The sequence below is a fragment of the Varroa jacobsoni genome, unplaced genomic scaffold (genome assembly GCF_002532875.2).
Source record: "Varroa jacobsoni isolate VJ856 unplaced genomic scaffold, vjacob_1.0 scaffold_1017, whole genome shotgun sequence".
In the NCBI taxonomy this organism is placed as follows: Eukaryota; Metazoa; Arthropoda; class Arachnida; order Mesostigmata; family Varroidae; genus Varroa; species Varroa jacobsoni.
In genome coordinates this window covers 53,303-67,926 of record NW_019213919.1, presented here as the reverse complement: position 1 = coordinate 67,926, position 14,624 = coordinate 53,303, and the positions used below count along the sequence as shown (strand labels likewise).

General features: G+C 41.4%; 1 long non-coding RNA gene across 1 annotated transcript in view; it reads right to left on the bottom strand.

Moving 5' to 3' along the window:
* LOC111265826 (uncharacterized) overlaps positions 1 to 10,033 on the bottom strand; it is a 30,051-nt gene extending 20,018 nt beyond the window's left edge. Inside the window, exon 1 of the long non-coding RNA XR_015313207.1 lies at positions 9,651 to 10,033. This is a non-coding gene — a long non-coding RNA (uncharacterized LOC111265826). The remainder of the gene's footprint in view (positions 1 to 9,650) is intronic.
* Between the last annotated feature and the right edge of the window lie 4,591 nt (positions 10,034 to 14,624).

The following is a 14,624-nucleotide window of genomic DNA, read 5'->3' as shown; positions in this document are numbered from 1 at the left end:
GTAATATTCAAATGCTTCACGGCGCAAGTAGATAACGCATCCGTCAGGATTAACTAATTTTTAAGTGGGTCATTTATTATTAGCCGCAATGTTGTGATCCTTGTATTTTTTCTCTTCAGTTATTGTAAATCTACGTATTGTACATAACTAGGTGCTGCTTAACAAAGCTGTTTCAGTTCGATTTTACGCGATCGAAATGATAAGGAGAGATTGCAAAATTCAGTTTAGCCCTACAGCAGAGATGTGAGCGTTATTTTGTAACTTGCAATTAGTTACTGACATGTCTACCCGAAGTACAGTGCTATAATAAATCTCTCAGGAGAGAGATAACTACGATATCGTTAAGAAGTTACGCAGGCTATAGTTAAAGGTATACGGAAATCTTAGATTCATGGCAGCGTCGATGTCGGAAACATATGCGGAAAGCTTCCTTTTCTATTGCTGTTACCGTTACGGCTATAGCTACGTTGATATGATATAAAAGACTCTACCGTGACTTCCGAATAATGGTTCGGCCCTAAAATTGAACCTGCTGGCCTATGGCCTACGGGCAAATCTCACTGACTCACTGGAACAACTGAACCGTTCGACGGCACCATAGTAGGTGATTCCGAAGTCATGGGTCGACTTGTACTTATTTTTTCCTTCAACGTCTTGGTATGAAATCGTACATTTCAGTGAGTCTTCGGGTTAACCTCTATGGAAATTTGACGTAATCAATCAACATTGCGGGGAGTATTACAAAAACTTTTGCTTCTTCACATCTTCATGTTGATATATGCCTATCAAATGGTACATTAGGGAGTGCGTCGTTTATTCAGAGCGCAAAAGCTCTCTGACATACTCTGTGATGACTAACTTCCTTCAGACGTCAATAACGCAGTTTCGAGAGAATGGAGCAGGACTCAGATATCGTCTGAAATGGTTTTGGATGATACTTGATAGGCTCGTACTGGCCGACCGCGTAGATGTTATTCCGTGACATTTCTGGAAAACATTTGATGGAAACAAATTCTAGCATCGACGAATTACAATGTTCACTCATGAGTTCATTACTCAGCAAAAATTTAGTTCATGCTGCTTTGTTTTTCGCAGGAGACTAATAAAATAAGAAATTAACTAACAGGTAATCCAAGTAAATTTTCCGTCAAAGTGATAACTGTCCGATTTGCCCGAATCAAATGTTACCTTTTGATTACAAGATCTAACAACTATTCATCAGCACTCTGTTGTACGGTAACTGCGTTAACAGTACTTTTTATAACCACACGCAATATAAGTTATTCTATATTAGAAACTGTAACAACTTGCTGTGCATGGGCTCGTATTATAGGCGCTATAGTCCGTCGCCGACATGTCGTTATACGTAGATCTGACTGAGGCAGTTGACTCTATATATCGGAGTGCACTTTTTCGGTGTGCATGAGGTATAAGACGATACGCCTGTTCTTTTGTTTGAAACAGGAAAGGATTGTTTGTTGAAACAGAAATGGGTTCAGACTCTCTGTCTGTTCCTTCCAGCTTCCTAGACCTTGTTTGTTTAGGCCACGAAACTCTGTGATTCGGGCGATTTGCCTAACCAATACAGTAATGCTGCGGCTCCATATGGGAAGTTTGTTCCGCTCACCACAGTGCGGAATCAACAGAAGATTGTGACGGCGAAATGAAAACAGCATAACAAACATTATATTGACTTACCTTTTTATCGGCCTTTGTAATCCGATTGTTTTACCTCCTATTGAAAAGTTGCGTTCGTTTATAACACGATGACGGTATAATGAACTGTTATTGAAATTGTATATTATTGTACTCTATTCGTCGCTTGGTTAGCTTTTAAACATCATTCGTTTAGCTATTCACTCCTTCGATGAAAAGCTACTGAAAGCTCATTAAAAATATTAATAGTTCATTTGATCAAAAGATCATTTGCTGCTTCTGCGGTATTGCAATAAAGGTGCAATTTTTTAAAAATCATTTATATAACTTTCCTTTTAGAAATACGGAGGAGAGCATTGCGTATGTATCATCCAAATATATAAATTTTACTGAACACATGCGTAATGTAAGGTCCCGGCCCATAGAAACGGGTCGGAAAACAGAATAGAGGATGCCCGTATCACTAGATTATGATATGGGCTTCCATTTGATAACTGGTCACACCAGCCCAGGCGTAACATCAATAGGACCAACAACAAATCTGAGCCAGCTGTGCAGGTGACCCACTGGACCCATAGGCTACGACAGCAAGAGGCGACGCACATTCTACATTCATCAGAGTATAGACCGAAGTCCTTTTCCTTTCGCAATTATCGTGCTCAGGACAGTGGGAATGAAGACTAGACAGTGGAAACGGTTGCAAGACCGTGCACAGGTGGGCTGTTTGAAGTTCAACAGAGTAAGATAAGTCGCTTGCAAGTCGCCTATCGAAGAGACTGGTCCAATTTGGCAGGCAAACCATGTTGGAGGGTATGCCAAATGGCAACGTCAGAGTAGCAAATAGAACAGTTTGTGAACGGTTTGCTCGCTGGGGCACGAACCAATGGGTCTCGGGACGTTCTTATTTCTCACGACTGATCGAACTGACAGAAAAGGAATCAAACGTAGAAGCAAAATAAAAAAAAGAATAGGGAACGGTGACGGTGGCCGACTATAAAAAGCAAGACATCTTGGAGAGGCCCTCGGGAGGCCGACTTCTACTCAACTACAAAATACAACGCAAGTGGTGGGCGGCAGCCTTGCCTCCACAGCGTCTCAGTCCCACGCTAAGATATATTCTTTACAATAAAACATTAGTGCGGCTCCCGAAAATGGACTTCGATATTGCCGTCTGTGAAACAGAGATATGTGTTAACAGGACTGATAGACAAGCTGGAGAGTTTTAACAGCCCGCTTACCTTTGCTGCGCAGAACCTGAAAAACAGATATGGCAGCAGGGTGGGGAGTTTTTTTGGAGATGTTAATTACCTCGTGTCTCGGGTTAGAAGCGGCCAATGATCTTATTACAAAAAAAAAGTGGGTCAAGAAGATGCAAGGTTCTCGGTTCTTCCGTTCCCTATATCACAGTCCCCAATCGTCGGAAGTGAACAGTACAGCTACGAGAGTAAGGTAATCGCGAAGGTTGCCTGCAATATTTCCAAAAAAGTAAATCAGAAGAAGTTTGCCAACAGACCATCGATGATGGCAACACAAAAAGACTTGAACAGCAAATCCTGTCAGCGCAACTAAATTCCCAATGCTAACTTCAGGAAGGCTGATCGCTGCAAAGCAAAGCCACCGTTAAAAAACCGCCAACGGGAAAGGCAGTACCAAGCCAATGGTTCTGGCAGAACTGAAGACTGAAGGGCTGGTTTCCGGTAGGCGACAAGTTGAATCACCGCAGCTATTTCCGAAGACGACCACTAAGCTGAAAGTGAGGCCAAGCTTCAAGGAGGTGTTATGAATTGCACAGGGGCTGCAACTCTGGCACCTCTATTTGGCTCTATTGGCGAAGATTTAGGCAACTAAATCTTTAAATGTCCTTCATTTTTATTCTGTGCGCTGCCCTTTAGTAAAGAGCCTCGGGCTAAGATCTCCTAATGAAACTAGTCCCATTTTGTACAAGGTAGGAGATCTCACGTCGTGTCTAGTAAAGAATAACGCTACTACCTTTCGTGGCCAGCAACTATGTCTTGTCACAGCCTATGTTCGACTGGCTGATTTAGAATCAACCTGGATGAGGAAGCTTGTCAGTGGACTGGGAACACTTCTTATCTTACTTCTCTTTTGACCATTGTCGACGACTGGCCCAACTGTTTTGGTGGCTCGTTAGTCGGTCAATCCATCCGATCTTGGCACCGATTTTATTAGGACATTAAGGAAGCTCAATAATCGATATAACTATAGAGAAACTCTTGGAACGCACCCCTCAAGTTTTCCCTATACCTGACATGCTGAATACCGAAACTTAGGCCCAGAACCTAATTAATTGATACAGTTTTCTATACAGCCGTTTCGTTTTTCTGGGAAACATAGGCCGAGGTTTAGCTATACTTGCAACCTTGCTGGGAAGACCTAGGCTTATAGCCTAGGTATAACCTGAGTCCTACCCTTTAACCTCTGTTTTTAAAAATATCTGTCTTTTAACGTGTTCAGGCGACAATGCCTTCAACAGCTGAAAACTTTAGTAGCCAATGCAGAACCATACAAGTGGATAACGTACCAAATCAACCCGGCGGCCCTTATAAACTGATTCTCGGGGACATTTGAATCAAGGGATACAGTACCACATGTGGTGTTTTCTTTCCCTGCAGCATGAGAAAAAGGAATATCAATACCAAACGATGTTCTTCCACAAAGCTTCACAGTGCGGGAACTAATATAAGAAAATCGCCGATTCAAATAGGGACTGCAGCATACGTTTATACACTGCTACACTCTCAGCCCAATGGAGAGATGCAACTCTCTCAGTGATCCCCAAAAGAATGGGCGACTCAATCGCATTATCATTGTAACGAGAAGTAATGAAAAAAAAAAGTTTGGCATAAGCTGCTCTTCGGCTTGCTGACTAAGGAACTGAATAGGTACTTAGAAAATGTACACGCCATCTCAACGGAGCAATATGGTTTCTCAAGAGAACGTTCCACAGAAGCGGTATATAGTATCCTGATGACTGATGTCATGCCATCCGCTACGCGCTCATCGACTTAAAGACAGCCTTCACCTTGACACACAAAGACAAACTTATGTTCACGGTAGCCAAAGCAAGTATCCCTACGAATGTGCCTAAACTTATAGCTCTGATTCTACAGGAGAACAGAGTAACTATCGATGACGGAGTGCCCAAACTTCCGCCCTTCGCACAGACGATTGGCCTGGGAAACAATCTAAGCCCACTCTTGTTCTGCATCTTGCAATGAGGAGGGCTGAGGAAGTCAGTCGAAATAATTTTCTATGGAGACGACTTAATGATATACGAATCAAAGAGGTTCCAAGCTCCAACCCGGTTTCACTCCGCAGTCACAGATATAGGAGTGAGTGTAAACCTGACAGAGGCGAAGCTTAGGCGTAGAGACAGGACAACGACCATTGACACCTTGAATCTCGCCAGGTTGCCTTTTGCCTATGAAAACCTGTTTCTATGCTTGGAGTTGCGCACGTTATTGAAACATATAGAAATTTGTTCAACCCCGGTAACATAAAATGCTTTAAATGGTATTATATGCTCTTTCTGGTACTGGGATAATGCGTTATTGACCTGTATATATGAAGTCTTTTACTACTATCAGCAAAGGCGAATAAATTTGAGTGATATTGATTTCACTTAGGCCTTCAGTAGTTCGTTGCAATCTTACAGCAGATACTGTTCTCCCTTCTGGCTCGTGTAGTCTCAATAAAAAGCTAGCCCTAGTAGCGGCTGAGAGTTTAGCCCAGTTCTCTGATCGTTCGCTTCCTCTAACTAACTATATTCCCACAATAGTTCAGGGTTTGCCCATCTCATTGATTTTCTAACTTATTTCTGTCTAATGTGATGAAATCTAACTTACGAAAAAAGAGAGTTCGAGAATTTTTAGTTGCCTCTTTTAAACTAACTCTCAAGATAAGCTTTTGCTTTTTCCTTCTTACGATACTGCTAATGGAAACGCAGCTATGCTCATGCATGTCAATGAGTTTTTAAGTTCATTATGTGTGCTTCGTAGTTAGAACAGTTTGTTCTCAGTGTTCATAGTTGTAGAACTTTTGTTAGTAGGACATACTGAAAAATCACAATACTGCATGTAGGGCTATGTGAAGCAAATATACTACTACACTGTAGATACGTTTATATCTAATCGAAATTGCCATTGTTGTTCCAGTCCTGCTGGCCCGCCAGTCCATCGGTTTAGAGGGCGAAAAAAAAGTACAGTTTGCCCCTGGTGCTCGCACAGGTTATATATAACGAACTGGACACTTCGTGTTTAGAACTATAGATAAAATATTTCGTTACATTTTTCCATCACAATGTTTCGACTTTTTCGTGGTTATTTTCAAGATTATAACCCAATATCGATGGCCGCTCTTGACGGCCAAGGAGAATCGGTAAAGCCCAGCGTAGGAACTATTCTCCAACGCTGCGATAATTATATGTATCTAGTAGAACGAAAGCTTTGCGCTGACATCGAAAAGCACCAACGAGGCCACCCAAATTGAAAGGCCACCCAAAAATCATTTGATATGCTTGTTATATTGTAGCATAGCGTACCAATATCACTTGAATTAGACGTTCCCTAAGCAGTCGTTGCTCACAAATGGAATAAAAATCGGAATAAGGATGTGTCTACAACCAGCCATAAATGAAACTCTATTAGCTATTTAGCGCGATCTGTTTCTATGCTGTTGTTTGTCCTGCGCGATTAATCCAGTTCAAAGATAACGCATTAATAATACTTTGTTTGTTTACCTAACGCGGATTGCTGACTAATCGCAGGATTAGAAAAAGAAGTTTATATATCTTACGATGCGCGTTCTATGAGCAATCGTATTTGTCATGGCGGGACAAGAATGGAGCTGGCAATCAATTGGCTGGTTGCATAAAAGGGTAGTTAAAAACTGCTTTATTTCTCGTTCTAATACGTTCGATTAATCTAAAAAGTTTTTGGGATAGGTCGCCGCAGCCAATTCCTGCAACGTTTTCTTATATTTTCCTAATAAGCTTAGGCCTTTGAAGTTCATTGTAGTAGCCTTCAGATTCAAATAAAAAGTTCATATTTTACTGCTATTATCACGTTTTTTGTTACTGTAGAGGTTGGATTCATGTAAAATATGCGATGACTGACCCGGTCTAAGACATTTTTTTTTATTTACGGAACATTTCGGCAATGATTAACCACAAGCATTGTACGATAGGGGCTGTAGTGTTACCTGGTCCCTTCTACACGTCTGATGATATCTACAAATGTGTTGACAGACTCAGTTGAAAATTGCCGGGCAAATCAAAAGTCCGTTACTTGCTTAATTCCGTGTCTTGTAGTGGCAAACTCAATAATTCAGAATATGACGGTGACGAAAAACAGGATACATTAAGTCAGGTTTGCTCCTAAATAATGACATCGTCATGGATCCTTGTAATTTTAATGAACAGAGAATTGACTGGAAGTCCGTCAGATGGTTTGACTTAGCGTAACAAGGTGGGCGCACGTCTTACACCGCTACACCCTTAGCTAAAGAGCAGAAATTACCAGCTCAAACTTTGCCAATGACCTGTACTAGATAGTAAGTATAGTGGTTTTCCATTTGTAAGTGCTTATCAAATGGCTTGGACGCAACAGTAATTGAAACACCTTTTTCTAACATATTCCAGTTTGTCCAGAGACATTAGTACACAGACATTCATTTCTAATTTCGTAAAAACCACGCGTGATAACCACAAGATGTTCTCGAGACCCGCCGTTTCGAGTGTATCTCAATCACGTAGTCAAGAAAGAATAGCTAAAAATCGTTCCTGACACATGGCCTACTGTCATGTTGACCTTTTTCGCATGATGACATTGTGGCCTGCGGCAGAACAGGTTACTGGCAGATTCGTTTGACCGGTGAAGAGCTTCTATCTTGACTAATCCAACTGATGCCTCCTCCCTCCTTGTACGGCCTTTGAGCTTGATGGTCCGTAAAAAAACTACTACGAACGCTAAACATTACCCACTACAGACCTGCTGCACGTTACGTTTAACTAGAGCGTGAAGAATTGAAACCGGGTGAGAATGGCATGGAAATGTTGCTATGGCAATAGCCATGGTTAATTTGGCGCAGTAACGTTTTATACAATGTTGACGTATTGCCCGCAACGTAAACAGAGACTAGCCAGTCAGATTTATTCAGCCTATACTAGACTAATATGCTAGATAGTACCGTTTCGCTCCCATTCCAATGACCCGCACGGAACTTTTCACTGGGATACTAAATCGCTAACTTCTAACGTAACCCATTGAAACAAATTGTTCTATTTGTTGTTGTAATAATAGATGCCACTGCGAACTGAGGCCATCTAGGTCCTAGGCTAAACCAGTCTGGGCTTTCATTTATTATTAACTGTCTGTTATACACACATGTGTATGTATAATGTGAACGTCCTTATCAGCGTTCTTCCAAAGCATTTCATACTTGCAGTTTCGTTCGTTGCACTTCAAGCGCGCCTCATCGCGGACATAAGATCAATTAGATCGAAATAACTACACAATGGATGCCATATTATGTTTACAAAACCCGGCAGAAAAACAGAATGCCTTTTATAGGACGCACTGGCGCCCACAGTCGATTCCAGTCAACGGTACCTGTTTAAGCTTATAAATCGGAACAACGATCGTACATCGTATTGAACGTATAATATGTATCATCTATATATTTCTAATTTAATTTAAGAAGTTGTGAAGATATAATATCATTGTCATAATTATCTATTATGTGGGAGGACTGAAGGAATGACACAGAAACTACGTAAGAAAATTACGTACGTGATCAAATTAGCTGAAACAAAATGTTCAAGTATCCAAGTATGCATTGGTTATTTATCTATTTTTTTCCTATTTAATTATCTGCTAAATTATTATTATTAAAAATTCGCTAAATATACCTTGACTAGTTAGCCATTTTATCTTTATAGTGAAGTACTTGCAATCAAAATGAAGACCATTAGAAACTTCAAGCTTCCTAGGGAAAATAATTTTCAACCAGTCGTCCAAGCTTTTGTACATGACCGTTAGATAGCTATAGAAATACATGTGAGCATTACGAACGTACGATAAAATATTGTTCAATCTTTCGTTTCAGCTGTCAGCTCCTAGAGGGCCACCAGGCCGATATTCTTCTCAGCAGGAACCTTTAAAAGGGGCAAAATTTCGTTCTCGTTCAGACAGAGCCTCACATCGACTACGAATTTCTTGAAGAGAAGGTAAAATTTCTTGGCAATCGTATGATAAATAAACCGAATATTAGTTACAAAATCGAATTGGTCAGCTGCTAGTCCAAGTAAATAAGACTGTCTAATCAATAAGCCGAATTCCGTCGCTCAGAAAAATCTAACTCGTTCAACAAAAACACATTGAGCATCCTAAAAGATTTCTTTATGTTCTACTTATAAAGTTGACTTCAAATAGATAATTATTCTTTGAGATTATCAATATCAAAATAGACCAACAAGCCTGATTGAGTAGTTTATAATAGATAGGAATAACTACATCACAGCCAATGATACATAATTAGTGTCTTTGTCCTTTAATTATCGGCTGCGTATAAGTAAACTTCTAACTCACGGTCTCGACGAACTAATCACTTGGTCCTAAGTGAATCTAAGGCGACGTATTTATTTGACAAGTTAATTTCCGGGTATGAACAAGACGACGTCGCGAGTTGATGGGCTCATACAACAAGCTATCCAGTTTGGCTTCCCACAGGCTGTCAACGAAGGATAGCAATATTTGTTACGTTTTAAAAACGTTCGGTAGCATCGTCACAAATATTTACCTAATACGCTACGCTACCCTTGATAGATTCGATTCCACTACGGTGCACACAGCTCGTACTGTGACAACTTCTTCATCGGAACCGTTCAGGGCAGCCGCCAACATACGATCGGAGCTGAAGCGGAGTGATTTGTACTACTTACGGTCAGCATGAGAAAATTATCTTCAGATCATTACCAGTTTACGTAAATGCGGTGTACTCGATCGCGGTGCTATCACTTCCCGCGATAGCTTCATTTCGAACCTTACTTCTAGAAAGATCGCACCATTAAGCATTCTTTCATAATTGAATAGGCAATCGTGCTTTGAAGAACCTCTGTTACTGCCATCTGATATCTTTCCCACTGTTCTTGAGCAGATGGCCGCGGTGGCTCTTTGTGGCCATACATGTTATTAGCACCTTGCCTGAGATAATATCTAAATGACTTTTTTACAGCGTTTTTTAGTCATCGTTCGGTTGACGGGTGGTCTGACGCCAACATAGACTATCCAATATTAAGCAGCCCTGCGAGTTCCATCGTCTGCTAATTGACTTCTACTTGCTATTTGCTACAGCTGCCCAATGGCTTGGTGTCTATTTATGTTGACTAACGGCGAGCAAGGTTTACTTACGCCATTCAGCGTCGTTCATCATTGGTCACTGTGGGGAAATCTCTCAGTCTCTCTTAGGTCATTGGCTTAGGTAATATACCCGTTGTTCTGAACTTCAATGTATCAAACAGAGGTCATCCGTTACGGCAAGAAAATTGTTTCTCATTGCAGCATCTCGAAAACTATTCTACTCACGAGTGAGAGCTTGTATATTTTCTCGTGTGTAGATGTGTCGCGTATTCTGTAGCCTTAAACCTAGGAGAAAAAGGCGTTTTCAATTGAAGTGCGACTGAAGTGAATGATATGCTTGGTTAATGTCTATACCGCAACCGAATCGGCTTAGCGGCCGACAGAGCTCAGAAATAGTCTGTTTCGAAATAATGTAACGAGCAGCTCATTTGATCGAATGTTATTTTCTAGGCTTCTGTAAATTTGTTATCGGAAAAAAAAGTAAGTGTCGTAGAATAATCTCGATCGATACGAATCGCCTTCAGTTTGAAAAAGCTGCTGGGTCTGATATGAGATTACTTCGGAAGATTCTCGTACTAAACTTGGGTTTGTATCTAATTGTCGAGAGGAAAGCGTTCTACACAAAATCGACATCAAGGTAATTGTGCCATACTTCGAGCCGCTTGCTAGGGTAATTAATAGACACGGAATAATATCATTGTCAAGTATACGGACAGAGGAATGGATGCTTAAAAACAATAGGCCAGACGCTTTGACATAGTGAAAGCAGCCCCACAATAATCATTTTAAAAAAATATCTAGATTTTGATTTTATTCTTCGGTAGAAGGGCTCAGCCTGCTAGCGAGAAGCTTATGGTTTATGAGGCTGAATATAGCTGAAAACTCCAATATTGCCACTTTGTCTGGTTTGCACAAGGGCCTGCGGCTCGAAAAAGTCACGATATGTGAACCGTTTACAAATCATGTACGTTTAAGGCTATAAAGCCTTTTTGTGATTAACGTTAGCACGTCTATATCAAGGCGTAACCACCATGAAAGGCACATATTCGTAGAGTTACAGCATGGTCAGTCAAGCATCTTGGACTCTTCGCCTTTGAACAACGTGTGGAGACTGATAATGAGATCATCTTGGTTGAAAGCTACTTACGTAGTCCCAGAGTTTTCAAATACCACAAGCTCATTAATATTTTTCTACCGATTTAGTAGTATAACACACAAATCTTACTAGCACCACTTTATGAGCGTAATGAGGGTTTTGTCTTCTTAACTTTTTGAAAATCCGCGGGTTGCCGAAAGGTGCGTGATACGATTGAGATCCTGTACGCCGTTTGCCACTGACATAAAATTAAGCCTCCAACCGAAACTGGCTAAAATCACCATTCGACACAGCATTAAATAAAAAGTGATTAAATTAAACGACAGATATTGTAATTGGTGAAGCGTTTTCGTGAAGCATATGTAGTACTCTTTATATGATCCATAAATGGCAAATATGAAGGTATTGATGATGTACTAACGCTTTTGTTGTTTTCGTTACACGCTGTAATCAATTATCGAAGGTTTTCCTCGTCGGATCTCAGCGGTGACCTCGACCCAGATTTTGCGTCGGGCGTTGCTGGCAATGTCCAGCAACCCATCTATGGCGCCCATGCAGAACAGTTCGGGGTCGGACCTGCACCGGCCACTCACCCACCTGGTGCACCATCCGCGCCTCAGACCCCGCTGATTACAGCAGGACAACCATCTCAACAAGGTAAGGAGCGAGGTTAACGTAATTGCTAATTTAGGCAACATTTTTATCGATTTCAGACAAAGTTCAGTAACGACAGCGTTCCCTTCTAGAGAGCGGTGCTCAACATATATCTATACTAGACATACCGCTCACATATACAGGCACATATTGATGCCATACCATTAGTATCACTGCATTGCAATGATGTAAATTGCAGTTATCTGCAGTGATCTGTACCCAGGAATTCTTAATTTATTTCTCATTTCGTTCATCATAAATCCACGTTTCGTACGTAGACACTTACGTTACTTTTTTTTGTAGAGAAATTAATTAAGGAAACGTTAGCGAGAACCGAGCAAATCCTGTGTACTTCGCCTAGAGTGCCTTCTGTTGTTGACGGCAATCGTAAATCACGGTTAGTGACGCAATCGGCGAACAAGTGCAATATCTGCTAAGTCAACGCCTGGACACTACGCATAGGCCAAGTGTTGAAAGCGGCTTGAAGAGCCTAAAAGATTCATGGACGTTTAATCCGATACCACCAGCAGTATATACGATGCATGTCTAAGTGCGTTTCCAGCTATCGCTCCATCGTATCTATAGAGTCAGCCTCAGTACTCACCTACAGTACAGAGACTACGGACCCGCTAAACTTGTAATGTGACTGTCTGTTTAACCCCTACTTGAGACGAGGTACGTATTACCTATCGCTGACTGATAAGCAGCTGTGAAGTTGAAGAGCAACGTGCCGCGCCCGTATAGACCAATCGTACAGTCAACAAAATTACTTTACCAATTGATTCTTCTCAAGCCGATTTAGAATTGAGCCACTTCGTTACGTCGTTTAATATGCCAGAGACGTCTTTGAAGTAACGATAGGCAGGTCGGCTTGGACCGGTTCTGTGCTAACCGCAACTGACCTAAATATTGCGAATTGAAGGTGGCAGGTCGTTCGGCCTTTCCTACAAAGCAATTAGATAATTCCCCAAGCAGACGTCTCCGGCCACGAACGCCATGCGTTCGTTGACATGTCATCTATAATATTTCGGACGTAAAACGGTTTGGGGGAATTGATCAGTTATTTCGCTAGGGAATATACTAGGCGTTAAGGATAAGTGAACCTATTAAATAGAAAAACTCAAGATATATAGAAGACTTATCTTTTTCCTACTATAATCTGATTTGGTATTTATGGCGTGCTGCGTCTTAAAGCCAGTCCGTGTCTGAAATAAGTACGCCGTTGATATTAATTCAGTTTTGATATTTTTTCCGTGATAGATTCTGATCTATTCGTGTATTTGTCCACCTTGGGCTAGGCACTATCGAAATACATTAGAAATGGAATCATCTCATAAAAATTGAATCGTTTACCTTAGAACCTCTTAAGTTTAGACGCAAATGAGAGCAAGAGTCCAGAATATTGTCCTCGATTTTGTCCCATCTCCCTTTTTGTATACGGGCTCTATAAAAGAAGATAAGTTGATAGAAACAGAGGCAACTTTCGTTTCCATTTTATTCTTAAGCTTACTCTTTTGTATGTTGCTGACGAGCTAGGGTATCGACTGTTGACAAACAGAATTTCTTACTGATTCTTTACACTCTCTACTTTTAGAATGGCTTCTTTCACATCTACCGCTTATATTGCCAATACCAGACAGATATGATTAATACCATTGATGTTTGTACTATCGTTCCACTATGTGATATTATTGGAACAGTCAAATGCAGAATTAAATTGTACAATTTCAATGGTTTTGGAAAAACTCCGTCTTTATTTAATCAACTTAGAGAAATAACGGCTCGATGTTTATTGTTGTATAGTTTTCCTGCTATGTTTGGACTGTGAAAAGGGGAATGATCCGCCTTAAAATGCATCCCGATAGGTTTCAGCGCGCAGCGATAATTGACCGCGATACAAACAGCGACTCTTATTCGGTCAGCATAATAGAGTAGCTTGTTAGTAATTTTTGACTACGCTCGCGTATCCCCTTTTCGCCGCATCACTTGGAGTGATACAGAGGCGAGCGAAACGTATCGCAGTTGAATAACAACAGTCAAGGTCTACTACCCCACCCGTATATTATGTCCGTCCCTGACGATTCTCTTCTATATTTGTTGCTGCACATTTTTCTCAATGTACACACACATACATATTCATCTTCGGTCCAGTTTGAAGCACCGGCGTGCCATCGTGTAGGGCCTACCGTGCCCATAGCATCATATGCTGTTGTCGATCGGCAGTCTCAAAACCTGCCATTACTGGCAGCCAGTAGCCAGTTTACGTGCTCATCTTTTTGCTGATATAGACAGCTCTAAGGAGAACAGGAGGCGGAAGATTAGTAGTTAGAGAGGAGTATAGTTTGGCGGTTCTAGCCTCGTAGTTACCAATGTTTCTGCAGTCCTGCTCTTTACTGTGGAACGTTTATTGCGCTGGCCTGATTCTATGCTTGCTTGCATCACAGCCCGACTGTGACGTGAGCCTAGTGGTGTCGTATATTATTGCGGAGTAGCATCACATGTATCATGTACGCCAGATCGAGACACCGACGAAGCGGGCAGCCGCGGAGCCTCAGCTCAGAGCTCTCAACCAAACCAACATGCTTAGCTTTAGAGAAGGAACGGGCAAGCCTGCTGTTGGCTGGGAACGTAAATTAGATAGTCGAAACGGCGTGCTGGAATACAGTTAGATACACAGCTCCTGTACATACACGTACACAGCAGCTCTTACAGAGACCGTAGCAGAGTCAAGAACAGTGGTTCAAGGCAGCGACCAGAGGTGCCGCGCTACCACTCGAGAACTCCGACGAGAGTTGCTGCACTTGAAGGATATTAGCTGTTATCGTTGGCAGTGACTATAT